Below are 19,022 nucleotides of genomic sequence, written 5' to 3'. Positions count from 1 at the left end.
AAGAAAACAAAAACACTAATTTGAAAAGATATACATACCCTTATGTTCATTACACCATTCCTAGATGTCCATCAATAGATGGATGGATGTGCTACAAAATGGAATATTATTCAGTAATAAAAAAGAATAAAAGCTTGCCCTTTGAGACAACATAGATGGACCTAGAGAGTGTTATGCTAAGTGAAGTAAGTCAGACATAGAGAGACAAATGTATGATTTCACTCATGTGTATTCTAAAAAGCAAAATAAATGAATAAACAAGATAGAAACAGACCCTAAGATTTAGAGAACAAGCTGATGGGTTGCCAAAGGTGAGGGCCATAGGGATATGTGTGTGGGGTTTGGTAACATAATAAAAGAAGAGGAATTGAATAAAAGAACAGAGAAAAGACACACACACACACACACACACACACACACACACACACACACACACATACACATTCCTTAGGTAACAGAGTTACACTTTACAGTTTCAAAAAATTTTTCTTAGTTACAGCTAGAGGTACCTCAGATGCTGGGAATGCTAATCCTTTTTAGCAAGTTAGTTGCTGGTTTCAGTAACATTGAAGGGTAGCAAGCAGCAACCAACCTTAATTATTAGGTTAATTATATATGTTAATTGTAGCTAAAGATATATATTATACTATACTTCAAAATTTAAAGGGTAAGACTTAATTTCTAATAGGGCTCACCATGCATAACAATTTAGCAAATCTTTTTGTTTTGATGTGAAGAAATAGATCACTTCCCTTACATACAGTCACAGCTCTATCACCCAGAAAAGCTGAAATAGCTGATACATTTATGCTTCTTTGTTTCAAATAATGGAACACAAAAATAAGTGACCCCTGGCTATACAAAGTAGTATATTTATGGTAAACTCCACTTATTGTCTGTGTGCAAATGTATCTAAATATTAGTTTCTACAATGTCACTTTTGTTTTACCGAAGTCTGGAAAATGATAGAAAGTTTTATTCTAACCTGAAACCTACTGTAGTACTAACCAGAGGAAATCAGGTGTTTGGAAGCTAATCAAGAGTCCTTTTACTCCATTATAGAAATGATACATTTCCCTCTCTGTATCAAGAGACTAATGCTTTTGCTCTTCAATAAAGCTGGATCCACTGGCACATGCTCAGAAGACAGCCAGAGGTTCATAGATAAATTGCTTTGAGGATACTGGAACCACTGAGGTGCTGAGTAACCCTTCTGAGAAAGGAAAAAGAGGACACTTCTGGAGTTAAAATAAGACAGTATGCATATTTGGAGAACATAGTGGCTGAAGACTGGCAGAATTCTCAACATCCCAGGATAACACAAATTGTTCAGTTTTAGTTTGTATTTTGGAGGTGGCTCTAGAGAGCAAAGAAAACAATAATTAGAACACAAATTATATATATATATATAGCACTCTTTTAGCCAGCCCATATAAAGGAAATTCTCTGTTGGTGTAGAAATTGCTCTGCTGTTCATGCTTTAAAGATTTGCTTCCGTTCCCGCTTCGTCAGGATGTAAGTGAGGTGTTACTGATGAGTCCTAATTTTATATCTCTTATTCACACTCTCAAAGCATTGGAATCATTTTGAGCTCTCGAAACTTTTGAGAACTTGCAGTGTTTTGTATATGTTTTGGGCAGTGCCTGGAATGCTGAGAAACTGATAAATAAGCAATGATGAGCAATACATCTTATTTGCCAGTGGACCAGTAAGATCGCTGCCATCATTTTAGAAAAAAGAGCGAATTTACAGGCAGGGATTCTGGCCAACCTTTCCTTTCGCTGAAGCTTCCAGTTATTTACTCCCGCGTAATGAATGCCCACCAGCTGGCAGATACACGCTTCATAATAGTCGCACATTAATTTCTTTGGGTCAGTTTTTATTTTATTTTATTTTTTAATTTTTTTTTCTTCGTTTGAATTCCGAGAGAAATTCTGGAGACAGAGGAACGAAAGGTTTCGTTCTCCAGTGATTTCTGGGGAGGAATCTGGGGCGGGCAGGGTGAGATCGAGTACCACTTGCTTAAGGTTACAAAAAAAAAAAAAAAAAAAAAAAAAAGAAAAGAAAAAAAAAAAAGAAAAAATCACCCAACGTGGAGGACCAGGTGGTGCTTCGGCGGGAGGGCCCTGCAAGACGAAACCGGTTTGGGGGGGAAGGAGAGAGGGAGAGAAGGAGAAAGAGAGTGAGCAAGCGAGCGAGCCGGACTAATGAATGGAGTTCTGCTGAGCCTCCAACTCTTAAACTCCCACCCTCCATTTGGCCCCGGAACGTTATCTGAGGAGAAAGCCTCGTAATCCCGAAACTGCGGACTCGGGGGCCGACGCGGCGGGCGCCTGTCCCTTTAAGGGGCCGGTCTCCGGGCACCGCCGGCCCAGACGCCCGGACGTGCCGGGGCCGCCCCGCCCCGTGCCGGGCGGCGCGACGGCACCTGAGCAACTGCGGCGGCGGCGGCGGCGCCTCGGAGCGGGCGGTTCGGGCTGTGGTGCCGGCTCCGCCGCGTCTTTTCTTTCTCCTTCCCCGCGGCGCAGGGTAAAGCCAAGCAGGCCACGCCGGCCGGGGCGCAGTCGGTGGGGACCGCGAGGTGAGGGCGGCGTCGGCCGCGGGGTCTTAGGGCGGGCGGGCGGGCCGCGCCGGTTGGGGGGCGCGGCCGCGGGGTCCGAACACCGCCCGCCGGGTAGGCCTCGGGCTCCGGGTTCCCGCCGCCGGGTTCCCGTTCGGGCCGGGACTTCGCGGCGGGCGGCCGGGCTTCCAGGGTCGCTCGGCCTGACGGGGCCGCTCAGGGCCCGACCCCGCTCTGCCGTGGCGCCGCCGAGCGCGGCCGAGGACTCCCCGGGGGACGTCTCTCGAGGGCGAGGTCGGCGGGAGAGGGCCCTGGGGTGACCGGGGCGCCTATTTTTAGCCGGGCCTGAGGGCCCCCGGGAGGGAAGGCGGATTACCGCCTCCTCGGCCGGCGGACGGAGGGAGAGGGAGCGCGTCTCCGGCAGCGGCCCTGGGCCGGGGCTGGGCCACGCTTACGCCATGCTGGAATTCCAGCCCTCGTCGCTCCCTCCGGAGACTCGGCGCACCGGCCCTCGCCCTCTGCCCGGGGCCCCCTCCCACCGTCCCGAGCGTGGCCCCGAGTCCCGGGGCGGGCGGTTGGGAATGGGAAGGCAGCGTGCCGGGAGAGTTGGAGAAGACCCGCGGACCGCCCGCGGGAGGGGGGAAGCTATCCCTTCCTCTCCCGGAGGGGTGTGTCTTCCTTACCGACTCCCCCTCCCTCTTCGGTTTTCAACAATGAGATTGTTGGCGTGGGGGACCTCGGCGGAAAACCTAGCTGGCAGCCTAGAAAAGTCCGTCGGTAATCAGATACCTGGTGCAGCCCCGCACGTCGGCCGGGAGGGAGCACGTGTGCACCGGAGACCCGCAGCCCCGGACGCCCGCAGCGGCGTCCTAACTTCATCCAGCGGCAACTTGACTGACTAGGTTCAAGACCTGGGCTGTTTAATTTTAGCCGTTCCTTCTCGGAGGAAGGAAGAGGCGAAGTTCGTAGTTGGCCCTATACTAGGAAAGATCCTTAGCGGGTATCTGAATAAGCACTGCTTTCGAAGCTACAGTTGAAGTTGACTGTTCAAAGTTGTGGGTTTTATTTATTTATTTTTTAAAGATGTTTGGAAAAATGTAGACACTCATAGGCTGCTAAAGATAAACACCTTGAGGTGAACTGAACAATCTGAATTGTGTGTAGTAATTGACTTCTAGAGTTGACGTTTTTTGCTAATTAGGTTGCACTGGTTCTTCCTACCTCACCTAGCAGGCACCGGGCGACACTGCCTCTGGTGTGGAGCAGTTGCTGTTGAGACAGGACTGATCCTCCTAAGAATAACACTGGAGCATTCTTGAGTTGATCTGTGTTTTGGGTCTACATACCTTGCTATAGATACTCATATTGTGTTCTCTGACAAAAAAAAAAAAAAAAAAAAGAAAAAAGACTCCTCCCACATCCCATTGGGATTTAGCAAGAAATGGTTAGGCTTATTGTTTGTAGATTCAAAGAAAAATTCAGTACACCACGACCCCCCAAATATTAAATTAGAAATTTCTCTTCTCATTTTGCAGCATTGACAGTCATATGACTAGTACTCTTATCAGATGAGCTTAGAGAATGAGATGTTTTCCTTACCTTTCTGAGACTCAATACTGAAACTTAAAATATAACAAAACCTAATTTAAAAAAATTTAAAGTGTATGAAGCACTTTAAAATGATAAAAGATGTTGAGTATTATTTAACTTTGATGATTCAGGGTCAACATTATGAAGACCCATTAATACATGATTTTGTTTCAGTTTAATTTTTTCTATATTATCCCTCAATATCAGTATTCTCATGCTTGGTGTGTTTTCTTGGGTTTTTCATTCCAAGCCAACATCTGCTTTTAGTAGGGAGAACATTTTTTTTATTTTTGTATTTTTTTCTGAAATGAGAAGCGGGGAGGCAGACTACTGCATGCGCCCGACTGGAATCCACCCGGCATGCCCACCAGGGGGCGATGCTCTGCCTATCTGGGGTGTTGCTGTGCTGCAACCAGAGCCATTCTCCGCCCCTGAGGTGGAGGCCATGGAGCCATCTCAGCACCTGGACCAACTTTGCCCCAATGGAGCCTTGGCTGCGGGAGGGGAAGAGAGATAGAGAAAGGAGAGGGAGAAGGCTGGAGAAGCAGATGGACGCTTCTCCTGTGTGCCCTGACTGGCGATCGAACCTGGGACTTCCACATGCTGGGCTGACGCTCAGCCGCGGAGCCAACCGGCCCTGGGAGAACATTTTAATAATTAGATGGTAAATAACAGTCTATGTCTTTTCTGAAGGACCTCTGTGAAGGATTTTCTTGAGGTTTAACTTCTGAAGGACCTATGTTTTAGGATTAAAAACAATTTTTTTTTTTTTAGATTTTATTTATTCATTTTTAGAGAGAGAGGAGACAGAAGGGGGTAGGAACAGGAAGCATCAAGTCCCATATGTGCCTTGACCCAGGCAAGCCTGGGGTTTTGAACTGGTGACCTCAGAGTTCCAGGTTGATACTTTATCCACTGTGCCATCACAGGTCAGGCTAGGATTGTAAAATAACAGTTCTTAACTTGAAGTTTACTTGAGCTATATCAAAGATGTATTTTTAATTGCATGCGTATTATAATTTTTTATAGCCAAGGAAGTTTTTAATTTAAAAGATTTCATACACTTCGTAAAAATTTAAATTTTAATAAAAATTAAAATTAATGGCTTCCAGAAGCTTTGGGTTTTTTAGGAATCTGATTTAATATGTTATAAGGTAATGTAGTGAGACTATTGTTTACAAGAACATTGAAATATTTGAGAATAACATTTTATATACTGTGCGCTCTGTGATAAACTGTTTGATTTTAGTTGTTTTGAAGGTAAATCCAGAGTATACTTAGAGGCTAGAGGCAGTAACTGTTTCTTTAGAAATGACGTTGATGACCATTCTTAAGCACAAATAGAGTTGAGTTTCATTGCATCCTTTCAGTTTTGTGAACATGACTTTGGGTGTTCTGATGTTAAAAATCTAGTTTTTATGCAAATAACAGTGAGAATGTTAGTTTAGATAAAAATATAAGCTATTTTTTTCCTATAAATAGAAAATTAAATAGAAAGGAGAAAAAACCTTTATGTGCCATGAGCTAAGGAGTTTAAATAACTTAGCTTTCTGTATCTGAGCTCTAGAAAAAGAAAAGTAATAATTTATAACTATTTGCAATTTATAACTGTTTGCATGCCAGGCTTTTGAATTGCTGTTTACACTTTTTTCCCCTAGTCTTTGAGAGAGGGTAGTGTGAACCATTTAGGCTTTATTTAATTTTTTAATGGCTTTTGATTGACTTTATGTTAAAAAGATAAAATAGGCAAAATATACTTCTTTTTTTTTTTTTTTTTTTTTTTTTAAATAAATTTTTATTAATGGTAATGGGATGACATTAATAAATCAGGGTACATATATTCAAAGAAAACATGTCTAGGTTATTTTGTCATTAAATTATGTTGCATACCCCTCGCCCAAAGTCAGATTGTCCTTCGCCACCCTCTATCTAGTTCTCTGTGCCCCTCCCCCTCCCCCTAACTCTCCCCCTGTCCTCCCTCCCCCCACCCCTGGTAACCACCACACTCTTGTCCATGTCTCTTAGTCTCATTTTTATGTTCCACCAATGTATGGAATCATGTAGTTCTTGTTTTTTTCTGATTTACTTATTTCACTCCTTATAATGTTATCAAGATCCCACCATTTTGCTGTAAATGATCTGATGTCATCGTTTCTTATGGCTGAGTAGTATTCCATAGTGTATATGTGCCACATCTTCTTTATCCAGTCTTCTATTGAAGGGCTTTTTGGTTGTTTCCATGTCTTGGCCACTGTGAACAGTGCTGCAATGAACATGGGGCTACATGTGTCTTCACGTATCAATGTTTCTGAGTTTTGGGGGTATATACCCAGTAGAGGGATTGCTGGGTCATAAGGTAGTTCTATTTGCAGTTTTTTGAGGAACCACCATACTTTCCTCCATAATGGTTGTACTACCTTACAGTCCCACCAACAGTGAATGAGGGTTCCTTTTTCTCCACAGCCTCTCCAACATTTGCTATTACCCGTCTTGTTGATCATAGCTAATCTAACAGGTGTGAGGTGGTATCTCATTGTAGTTTTGATTTGCATTTCCCTAATAACTAATGAAGCTGAGCATTTTTTCATATATCTGTTGGCCATTTGTATCTCTTCCTGGGAGAAGTGTCTATTCATGTCTTCTTCCCATTTTTTTATTGGATTGTTTGTTTGTTTGTTGTTGAGTTTTATGAGTTCTTTGTAAATTTTGGAAATTAGGCCCTTATCTGAGCTGTTGTTTGAAAATATCATTTCCCATTTAGTTGGCTGTCTGTTTATTTTTATATCAGTTTCTCTTGCTGAGCAAAAACTTTTTATTCTGATGTAGTCCCATTCATTTATCTTTGCCTTCACTTCTCTTGCCATTGGAGTCAAGTTCATAAAATGTTCTTTAAAACCTAGGTCCATGAGTTTAGTACCTATGTCTTCTTCTATGTACTTTATTGTTTCAGGTCTTATATTTAGGTCTTTGATCCAGCAAAATATACTTCTAATACTAAGAATACTTTTAGTAGAGACTCCGATAGGAAATACAGCATTCCTAGGAAATGTGTAAGAAATGTTCAACTCTTTTTAAAAAAGTTATGATTATTTTACATATCACTTTAACTACTATAGGCTGATTAAGAACTTTTAACCTTAACTTATATCTGATTTCAGCAAAGTGATTTGTACACTGAGTGAAACTGTTCACTTCCCTCCTTTTAGGACATTGCTTTTGGATGTCTCTTCTTCCTAATTGCTTTGCTCATAATGTCTTTATGATTCGTCCTCTACTCTTAGGGTTGAAATGTTTAGTCCTTGGTTCACTTTTCTTTTTATACTTCTCCTGTGATCTCTCATCCACTGTCATGGCTTTAAATACCTATATGTTGATGGCTGTCATATTTATATCTCCAGTCCAAGCTTCTCTCTTGTACTCAAGACAACCTGTTTCTACATTTCTGCTTGGATCTTAAGTAGTCAACTCAAACTAAATTTCCATGTTTCTCTTTCAACCTGCCTTAGGTACAGTCAAATTTATCTCATTTGATGGCAACTCCACCTAACAGTCAGGCAAAAAATCTTTCATCCCTGACTTACCTTTTTCACTCTTGGCATTCTTGGCTCTGCCTCACCTTGAAAATATATCCAGAATTAAATCACTTCTTAACACCTCCCCTGCTAACTAGGCTGGTCCAAGCCATTCTTATCTCTTGTTTAGATTTCTGCAGTTAGTCTCCTAACTGGTCTCCCTGCTTCTACCCTAGTTCCCTACAGTCGTTTTCAACATAGCAACCAGATCGTATCACTTCTGTCTTCAAAACCCTGCAGTGACTTTCTATATGCAGAATAAAAGCTGAAGTCCTTATGGCGTACAAGGCCTTTCAGAAGTTGGGTACGCCTCCTTTCTCCATCACCCCCTTACCTCTTTAATGTAGCTGCTACTCTGCCCCTCTGCTTATTTCCCTCCAGCCCCACTGGCTGTCTGAGGGCTTTTACACTGATTGTTGCCTGTCTTTGGGTCACTTTTTTCCTAAGATATTTGCATGACTGACTCATGTCTCTTTCAAATCTTTGCTTTTCAAATGTTTTTCGAAAGGTCTATCTTACTTTATTATATTATTTAAAGCTGCACTCCTCTACTTAGGATCTGTTCCTTGCTTTGTTTTTTTCACGGCACTTGTCACCTTCCAACAAACTATATAAATTCTATGTTGCTTGTGTTTATTGTTTCTTCTCTCTGCTCCAAACATACACTAATGTAACCTCTATTGAGGCAGGAAAGACTTTTTGTTTTGTTTACTGTGAGTTTAGGGGAGTGCTTCGCTTATAGCATGTGCTCAGTAAAGATTTATTAATGAAAAATGAATTAAATTCTTATCCTGCAGTTTCTTACTGTGATGGATACCTCATTCTTAGACACACATAGTTTTTTTTTTTATTTTTTTTTTATTTTTTATTTTTATTTATTTATTTTTACAGAGGCAGAGATAGACAGGGACAGACAGACAGGAATGGAGAGAGATGAGAAGCATCAATCATTAGTTTTTCGTTGCGACTTCTTAGTTGTTCATTGATTGCTTTCTCATATGTGCCTTGACCATGGGTCTTCAGCAGACCGAGCAACTCTTGCTGGAGCCAGCGACCTTGGGTCCAAGCCGGTGAGCTTTTTGCTCAAGCCAGATGAGCCCGCGCTCAAGCTGGCGACCTCGGGGTCTCGAACCTGGGTCCTTCTTCATCCCAGTTCGACGCTCTATCCACTGCACCACCACCTGGTCAGGCAGACACACATAGTTTTCAGTTTGCTCTTTATCTAGGAACAGAGAGAAGAAAAGTGGCACTGGAACTTTCGGGGTCCCTGTGGGGGACCTTCTTACCAGTCCTATGTGATTAGGAGCATTGTTTAGATAATCGAAAAAGTTAAAACAGAACTAAAAGTATCTGTATACCTTAGGTGTTTTATTATAACTTAAAACATTTATTTTTATTTTCCCATATTGTTGTTGGGATCAGTCTCTTGTCTTTGAGTAAGGGAGGTCTCCTGATCTTTTTTCTTTAAGTTGTACCCTAAAGGCATCACTGATGATTTCTACTATTGGTTTCTTTGCAGTGTTATGAAAATGTAGGCACTAGAAAGTTTATAAGTTCAAAGTCATTCTAGATTCTTCTGTTCCTTCATTAAGGCCTTTCAAAGGATTGAACTTAGTTTTCGTAGCAATACCAGCTTTTGTCTGGACATTCTCATATTTAATGGATTTATAGAAATAAATGAGAGTAAATGGCTAGCCAGAATCAATAACTTTTTATAGACACCAGTCCATGTATTTTTACCAAGGAGAGAAATGTCATTTAACTCAGTGAGAGGTCCTTTAAATTGGCTTCCATATTGAATAAGTTTGATAGGAGCCATAAGATTTTAGCTGCCTATCATTACTAGAGGAGAATGTCATTTCTCTGCATTTCTTTACTTTTAGTCTGAGTAACATCTACAATTCGTTATTAGAACTTAGGTGATTTTCATATACATTGTCTATCAAGAGACCTTATGTTCTGCTACATGTTCACTGGAAAATGTGGGACAGTTACTGTTTATTCTTGTACATGGGTCATTTAAGTTGTCAAGGAAACAGTCTGGTCTGGTGTAATTAGCTAGAAGTCATTAGTTAGGAGACCTAAGGTTTTAGACCTTATTATTATTATTTTTTAAAGAATTATTTACTTATTTTTTTAATTTATTTTTTTACAGAGACAGAGAGTGAGTCAGAGAGAAGGATAGACAGGGACAGACAGACAGGAACAGAGAGATGAGAAGCATCAATTATTAGTTTTTCATTGCGCGTTGCAACACCTTAGTTGTTCATTGATTGCTTTCTCATATGTGCCTTGACCGAGGGCCTTCAGCAGACCGAGTAACCCCTTGCTGGAGCCAGCGACCTTGGGCTCAAGCTGGTGGGCTTTTGCTCAAACCAGATGAGCCCGCACTCAAGCTGGCGACCTCGGGGTCTCGAACCTGGGTCCTCTGCATCCCAGTCCGATGCTCCACTGCGCCACTCACTGCCTGGTCAGGCAGTTTTAGACCTTATTAATTCCAAAGTTTTTATGCAAGTTTTTTTATTCAGTTCTTCTATTATAGAATATGTGATGTAGTTAAACGAGTGTGGGTGCTAAGGAGTGTGAAGAGCTTGGGTTTGAATATGGCTTTGCTAGTTATTACCACTTACTGTATGTGTGAACTTATCTATTTTAATGGGCCTGAGACTCATTTGCCTTGCTTGTATTGTCTTAGTAGTTGCTACATAAGTGATAGCTAATATTAGAGTGCTTACTTGCTGTATTTTATCTACATATCATATTTAATTCTCTCAATCTTATGAGATAGGTACTACCCAGTTTCCCCGAAAATAAGACCTAGTGCAATTTATTTTCAAGCTTAGAAATATAGGCCTCCCCTGAAAATAAGACCTAGCGCGTCTTTAGGAGCAAAAAGTTAATATAAGACACTATCTTATTTTCTGGGAAACGGTAGATTGTTGTATATGGAAAGAGTCACAAGAAATTCTTGATGGAATTCAGAGTTTGGCTGGTTATGCTGATGTTTGTGATGACATGACTACAGTATATTAATAAATGTTGATTTTTTTGGTTCAACAATAAATGTGAATTCTTGTTCATGGAAAAATAACAAGAAAATCCCCTGAAAATAAGACCTAGCTTGTCTTTAGGAGCAAAAATTAATATAAGACACTCTTATTTTCGAGGAAACATGGTATTTGGTGGAAACTAGGAAGGCCCATTAAATAATTTGTGCAAGGAGATAAGTAAGAGAAAGAACCAGAATTTGAACCGATTTATTGTCTCTAAAGCTTATTCTCATCCATTGAGCTCTTTTGTAAGAAGCTTTTTGAGAAAAATAAAGCACTGTCCATGTGTAATTATCTGATGTTAGGGACTAGAAAGCTACATTAAGGTTATAAATATTTTTCCCCCATGGTTAGAGGATTCTCAGTTAGTGACATAAATTTGAAAACTTGAAAGTTTTTCCAAATAGAGAAAATAACAATAGCTACTTAAAACCAAATGCTATAAAATGCTTTATAGAGAAAGCAATAGGTAGACTATAATTCTTTTAGTTTCCTAGAAAAATTTTAAGCCTCAGTTCTCATGTATATGCGTTAAGAGTTACTGCCCTGTGATCTTGTAGGCATTTGCTCAAGGGTTATCTCAGAAAGGCCAACCTGGATCACCCTACCTAAAATGCATATCCTCTCTATTCTTTGTCCTAGCCCTATTTTTTCTCATTGTACTATGAATCACTACCTAACATTATTCTAAATGCCTATTTGTTTATGTTCTTGATATCTGTGTCACCTGTAAGAATCTAAGTTCTATGAGGCAGGTATTTTGTTGACCGCTGTGAACTGTATTTCTGGCACTTCGGTAGTGCTGAATTTGATGAGTGAATGAATTACCTGATATTTGAAAATGGGACTTATTGAACCTCTGCTTTACTTGTCATTTGTGCCATCCTCCTTCTTTATTAGCATGTCTAGTTGATCTGTATATGGAATGACATGTAAAGTGAGATTTCAAGAATAAGTGTTTCTGGTTTACTTTTTTTTTTTTTTTTTTTTTACGGAGACAGAGAGAGTCAGAGAGAGGGATAGACAGGGACAGACAGACAGGAATGGAGAGATGAAAAGCATCAATCATTAGTTTTTTGTTGCGCGTAGCGACACCTTAGTTGTTCATTGATTGCTTTCTCATATCTGCCTTGACCGCGGGCCTTCAGCAGACTGAATAACCCCTTGCTGGAGCCAGCGACCTTGGGTCCAAGCTGGTGACCTTGGGGTCTCGAACCTGGGTCCTTCCGCATCCCAGTCCGACGCTCCATCCACTGCGCCACCGCCTGGTCAGGCTCTGGTTTACTCTTGAAAGTGGAATGGAAAACAACATTTAATATATAGATTTCAGCAAAAATACTTCTGTGCTTAGTACCAGTTAATCTTGTTGATTAGTAATGTAAGCATTCTGAGTGAAATATGTACATGCATAATTTAGCGATTGCATGTTAGATCTTGTTATCTTTGAAATAAATTTGAACAAGCCAAGATGTACATTGTAATCTCCCCAGTGTTCTGAATGCTATGTTGCTGAACATTTAAGATGTTTCCTTTAATCTTTAATATGCACAAAAAGGTTGAGTTCCTTTTTGTGCTTATGACCTGTACTTGTTTAGTTTATTGGGAAGTCACGTTCATTTGAAATGTGCTCTATAATTATTTGACATAGTTTTCATAATCTGGATGTCTGAGGATTGGCTGAATGTCATGATTTCTGTGAAGTGATTTTTCAAGCTTATCATATCATTGTATACTCTCATTTCTGGATACATTTTCAGGTATTGTGGTGTATCAGTCTTTGTTGGTTGGCACATTGTTGCTGATAAATGGGACTCATTTCTTTTTAAAAAAAATTTTTATTTTTAGATTTTTTTATTTCTTAGGGAGAGGAGAGAGAGAGAGAGAGAGAAGGGGGGAGGAGCAGAAAGCATTAACTCCCATATGTGCCTTGACTAGGCAAGCCTGGGGTTTTGAACCAGCGACCTTAGCGTTCCAGGTCGACACTTTTACCGACTGCACCACCACAGGTCAGGCCAGGGACTCATTTCTTAAATGGCTTCCACTTTCAGTTAGATAGATGTTAATTGTAATTTTAAGTTTAAATTGGATTCTTTGTAAAAGTGGCTTAGTTCTTCATTTCTTTTTTAAAAAAAATTTTATTTTTAGATTTTTTATTCATTTCTTAGGGAGAGGAGAGAGAGAGAGAGAGAAGGGGGGAGGAGCAGAAAGCATTAACTCCCATATGTGCCTTGACTAGGCAAGCCTGGGGTTTTGAACCAGCGACCTTAGCGTTCCAGGTCGACGCTTTTACCGACTGCACCACCACAGGTCAGGCCAGGGACTCATTTCTTAAATGGCTTCCACTTTCAGTTAGATAGATGTTAATTGTAATTTTAAGTTTAAATTGGATTCTTTGTAAAAGTGGCTTAGTTCTTTTGCTCCCTAGTTATTTTTGGGGGGGTTCTAAAATATTGCATTTAGTTTAACTTGAAGTATTTCTGAACTTGGAAATTCTGGAGCACTTTTTATTTTATTAAATGAGAGGAGGGGAGATAGTGATACAGACTCCGCATGCACCTCTACTGAGATCTACCTGGCAACCCCTGTCTGGGGTGATGCTCAAATCAGCTGAGCTATCCTCAGTGCCCAGGGCTCATGCTCAAACCAGTCGAGCCACTGGCAAGGGGAGAAGAGTGAAAGAGGGAATGCACTGGTGGAGGGAGGGAGAGAGAAGCAGATAGATATGGTCGTTGATCGCTTCTTTTGTGTGCCCTGATGAGGAATCAAACCTGGGATATCCATATGCCAGGCCGAAGCTCTATCCACTGTGCCAACAGGCCAGGGCTTGGAGCAAGTACTTTCATTTAAGATTAACCTTGGAATTATATGTAAAATTTAATCAATACAGTTACCTTGTATGATGGGAGAAGGGGAGAAAAGAAATACTTTATAAATATTAATTAGTTGTGCCTGACCAGGCAGTGGTGCAGTGGATAGAGTATCAGCCTGGGACACAGAGGACCCAGGTTTGAAACCCCAAGGGCACCAGCTCGAGCATAAGCTCATCCAGCTTCAGCGTGGCGGGGTCACTGGCTTGAGCCTGGGATCATAGATGTGACCCCATGGTCTCTGGCTTGAAGCCCAAGATTGCTGGCTTTAGCAAGGGGTTACTCGCTCTGCTGTAGCCCCCTGGTCAAGGCACGTATGAGAAAGCAATCAATGAACAGCTAAGGTGCCCTAACGAAGAGTTGATGCTTCTCATCTCTCTCCCTTCCTGTCTATCCCTGTTTGTCCCTCTGTCTCTCTGACTTAAAAAAAAAAAAAAAAGCTTAAATAAAATTATTTGTAAAATGAGAAAGGCTGATTTCTTATCTTCTTTAACATCATTTATCTGGCATAATTAGATAATTATAATTCCTGTACTTTTAGTTTTCTGTAATCTTCATTTAAACAAAAAGTCCCAATAGCATTTAAAATAACATACTAACTTCTGGTGTAAAGAGTCGTTTTGGTTGTTATTCTCAGATACTGAGTCTGTCTGATTTTTTTTTTTTTTTTTTTCATTTTTCTGAAGCTGGAAACGGGGAGAGACAGTCAGACAGACTCCCGCATGCGCCCGACCGGGATCCACCCGGCACGCCCACCAGGGGCTACTCTCTGCCCACCAGGGGGCGATAATCTGCCCATCCTGGGCGTCGCCATGTTGCGACCAGAGCCACTCTAGCGCCTGAGGCAGAGGCCACAGAGCCATCCCCAGCGCCCGGGCCATCTTTGCTCCAATGGAGCCTTGGCTGCGGGAGGGGAAGAGAGAGACATAGAGGAAAGCGCGGCGGAGGGGTGGAGAAGCAAATGGGCGCTTCTCCTGTGTGCCCTGGCCGGGAATCGAACCCGGGTCCTCCGCACGCTAGGCCGACGCTCTACCGCTGAGCCAACCGGCCAGGGCCTGTCTGATTTCTTAAGGTAGCTTTATGCTAAGTCAAGAAAACCCTGGGTATTTTCTGTAAAAATTTAGTAATTTCTTATTTTAAAATATTTGCTTGTGGCCAAGACATGGAAACAACCAAAAAGCCCTTCAATAGAAGATTGGATAAAGAAGATGTGGCACATATACACTATGGAATACTACTCAGCCATAAGAAATGATGACATTAGATCATTTACAGCAAAATGGTGGGATCTTGATAACATTATACAGAGTGAAATAAGTAAATCAGTAAAAAACAAGAACTACATGATTCCATACATTGGTGGAACATAAAAACGAGACTAAGAGACATGGACAAGAGTGTGGTGGTTACCAGGGGTAGGGGGAGGGAGGACGCAGGAGGGAGGAAGGGAGAGAGTTAGGGGGCGGGGGAGGGGCACAGAGAAAACTAGATAGAGGGTGACGGAGGACAATCTGACTCTGGGCGAGGGGTATGCAACATAATTTAATGACAAGATAACCTAGACATGTTTTCTTTGACTATATGTACCCTGATTATTAATGTCATCCCATTAACATTAATAAAAATTTATAAAAAAAAATATTTGCTTTTATATTTTGTGGGGTGGAATTTGTTCCAAAGTACACTAATGTTAATTATGTAAATTTAAGAAGCAGGGAAGTATACGCCTGTTTGCTTGTCTGATTTTTAATTTATATTTACCTCTTTCTACATAATTATCTTTTTGTTGAACATTAAAATGAAAACTGACTTGTTCAAGTGTAATAGAGAATATAGAATGTCTGTACAGTTTAAAGATTATATATAAAATGAGTACCTGTATTCCAGATACCTGTGCACCTTACATTCAGCATTAAATTTTTTTCTTTAAAATTAAGTATGTATGACATAATATTTGTACAATATACATAAGGTAAAGATTAAAGGCACAATGAAGAGCACTGTACCTAATATCTAGTTCAAGAGCATTATTCTAACTTTTTATTTCTTTTTTTTTTTTTTTTTGTATTTTTCTGAAGCTGGAAACGGGGAGGCAGTCAGACAGACTCCGGCATGTGCCCGACCGGGATCCACCCGGCACGCCCACCAGGGGGCGATGCTCTGCCCATCTGGGACGTCGCTCTGTCGCAACCAGAGCCACTCTAGCGTCTGGGGCAGTGGCCGAGGAGCCATCCCCAGCGCCCGGGCCATCTTTTGCTCCAGTGGAGCCTCGGCTGCAGGAGGGGAAGAGAGAGACAGAGAGGAAGGAGAGGGGGAGGGGTGGAGAAGCAGATGGGCGCCTCTCCTGTGTGCCCTGGCCGGAAATCAACCCAGGACTTCCGCATGCCAGGCCAATGCTCTACCACTGAGCCAACCGGCCAGGGCCTAACTTTTTATTTCTTTATATGCTCTTTCCCCCAGAAGTAACTACTAGCTGTATTACATTTGCTTTTTTTTTTTAGTTTTGCCACATCTGTTTGTATTTCTTTTCATGTTTATTTTATTGACTTTTAGAGAGAAGCAAGAAGAGAGCAGGAGAGGGATGGGAACATCTTTTCCTGTATGTGCCCTGACTAGGGATGGAATCAGCAACCTCAGCGTTGTGACAGTGCTCTAGCCAACTGAGCTATCCTGCCAGGGCTATTTGTATTTTTAAACTATTATTTTTCTGTTTTGGTTTTGAACACTGTAAATGGGATCCTTCTGTATGAGTTTGTTTGCGACTTCCTTTTCCCCCTCAACTTTATGGTCTTGATATTCTTCCATCATGTTGTATACAGTTCTAATTCATTCATGTTCATGCTGTATGGAATTTCATTGTATGCCTATTTTCCAGTTTATCTATTATCTGTTGATGGTGTGAAATTAATCCATAACATAGTTGGGAAGCAATGAAGAGAGAGCTCTCACACATTTAACTTATTTTATGTTCCCCAGCAAGAAGAAGGAAGATTTTCTCTTTGCCCAGCAATAACCCAATCAGTGAAAATCTGCCAACACCCCAGTCAGTGAGAAGCTGCTATAACTCTGAACTCTTTCTCTTCAGTGAATTCTTGTTCAAAACAGCCCCTTCCCATTTCCTCCTCCTTTCCTCTATAAAAGAATGTTCCTATCTTTCATTCTCTGGACTTGTTCTGAATTGAAATTTCTCTGCTATTCCTGAATGAACTCGATTTTTCTGACTGAATCACTTACATTTTTCTTTTAAAAGGTTGACAATGGGTCTGATCTGTGGTGGTGCAGTGGGTAAAACATTGACCTGGAACACTGAGGGCGCTGGTTCAAAACCCTGGGCTTGCCTGGTCAAGACACATATGGGAGTTGATGCTTCCTGCTCCTCTCCCTTTCTCTCTCCTTTCTCTCTCTCTAATATGAATAAATAAAAATCTTAAAAATAAGACTGCTAATCAAACCCCTCCCCCCAGGTTTATTTTTGCTACCCAGTAATGAATTGAGTTTTGCAGTTTGAATCAATTGTTTTAGACCTTATATCTAGCTGGGAGTGGAATTGCTGCTTTATAGTAGAGGTACATTTTCAGCCTTCCTAAGTTTTGCCAAATTATTTTCCATTGTTTTGTGTTAGTTTATTCTCTTCACTAATGTATATATGTGGAGGCTCCACAGTCTTGCCTATATTTGATATTGGCAAATATTAAAGTCAGACAGCCTATTGGGTATGAATTTATATATTGTAAGTTTGGCATTTCTGCTTACTAAGAGGGAACATTTTCAGTATCTGCTGGCCATTTTTGTTTCCCTTTCTCTGGAATGGCTGTTTATTTTTCTGCTGTGTTTTTCTTTTTGTGTGTGGAAAGATAGTGGATAGTTCTTTATATGTTCTTTTTTTGTTTGTGTTTTTAAAATAATTTTTGATTTTTCAATTACAGTTGGACATACAGTTAGTTTCAGGTATACATCCCAGTGATTAGACAACCTGCTCAATGATCATCCTGATAAATATTGTATACCCAGCTGATACCATACATAGTTATTAGAATATTATTGACTATATTCCCTATGCTATACTTTACATCTCCATGACTGTTTTGGACAATTTGTACTTTTTTTTTCCTCTTAAGTGAGAGGAGGGAGATAGACAGACTTCTGCATGCACCTTGCCTGTGATCTACCCAGCAACCATTCGCGCTGATGCTCGAATCAGTTGAGCTATCCTTAGCGCCTGAGGCCAACACTTGAACAACTGAGCTATACTCAGCACCTGGAGCTGACACTCCAACTGATCGAGCCCACTGGCTGTGAGAGAAATGGAGAAGGAGAAGAGGGATGAGGAGAGAAGCAGATGGTTGCTTCTCCTGTGTACCCTGACCAGGAATCGAACCTGGGACATCCATATGCTGGGCCAACACTCTGTCTGCCACCAGCCAGTGCCATGGATGATTTTTTTTTTTTTTTTTTTTTTTAGTGGAGTGGAGGTAGACAGACTCCCATATGTGCCTGGACTGGAATCCACTGGTCAAGTCCACTAGGGGGTAATGCTCTGCCCATCTGGGGCATTGTTCTGTTGCAACCGGAACCATTTTTTAATGCCTGAAGCGGAGGCCGTGGAGCCATCCTTAGAGCCAGGAGCCAACTCACTGTAATGGAGCCTTGGCTGCAGGAGGGAAGGGGAAGAGAGAGAGAAGAGAGAGGCGTGGAGAAGGAGATGCGTGCTTCTTCTGTGTGCCATGACTGGGAATTGAACCCGGGACTTCCACACACCTGGCTGATGCTCTTCCACTGAGCGAGTCATAGTTCTCAGGGTACAATTTCAGAGAAAAGTGTCCATATAAGATCGTGAATACTGCTTAACTTCAGTAAATGGGAATGGAAAATTTCTTAGTTTTTAAAGTTCTTTAATTTCACTATGGAATAATTGTTAATTCATTAACAGAGAAGTAATGTTCCAGAAAAATATGAAAATTAAAATATAATACATTAGTTTCTTTGCCCTATTAAAATTTTTTAAAAATTTTCACTTACAGTTTACAGTCAGTATTATTTTGTATTAGTTTTATTATTTTTATTTTTATTTATTTTTTTGTATTTTTCTGAAGCTGGAAACAGGGAGAGACAGACAGACTCCCGCATGTGCCCGACCGGGATCTACCCGGCACGCCCACCAGGGGGCGACGCTCTGCCCCTCCAGGGCGTCGCTCTTTCGCGACCAGAGCCACTCCAGCGCCTGGGGCAGAGGCCAAGGAGCCATCCCCAGCTCCCGGGCCATCTTTGCTCCAATGGAGCCTCAGCTGCGGGAGGGGAAGAGAGAGACAGAGGGGAAGGAGAGGGGGAGGGGTGGAGGAGCAGATGGGCACCTCTCCTGTGTGCCCTGGCGGGGAATCGAACC

General features: G+C 41.5%; 1 protein-coding gene across 10 annotated transcripts in view; it reads left to right on the top strand.

The window, feature by feature from the left end:
* Nucleotides 1-2,395: 2,395 nt before the first annotated feature.
* KTN1 (kinectin 1) overlaps nt 2,396-19,022 on the top strand; it is a 122,251-nt gene continuing 105,624 nt past the window's right edge. For 9 of the 10 annotated variants that reach the window (XM_066344592.1, XM_066344601.1, XM_066344599.1 and 6 more), the window contains exon 1: nt 2,396-2,581. The gene's annotated coding sequence lies outside the window, so the exon portion shown is untranslated. Of the gene's footprint in view, nt 2,582-4,654; nt 4,815-19,022 lie in introns of those variants that run through there. The other variant, XM_066344591.1, reaches the window with a different exon arrangement.

The sequence above is a fragment of the Saccopteryx leptura genome, chromosome 6 (assembly GCF_036850995.1).
Source record: "Saccopteryx leptura isolate mSacLep1 chromosome 6, mSacLep1_pri_phased_curated, whole genome shotgun sequence".
NCBI classification, from domain to species: Eukaryota; Metazoa; Chordata; class Mammalia; order Chiroptera; family Emballonuridae; genus Saccopteryx; species Saccopteryx leptura.
Note: the sequence above shows the minus strand (reverse complement) of the source record. Positions and strands in the feature narration are given on the sequence as shown.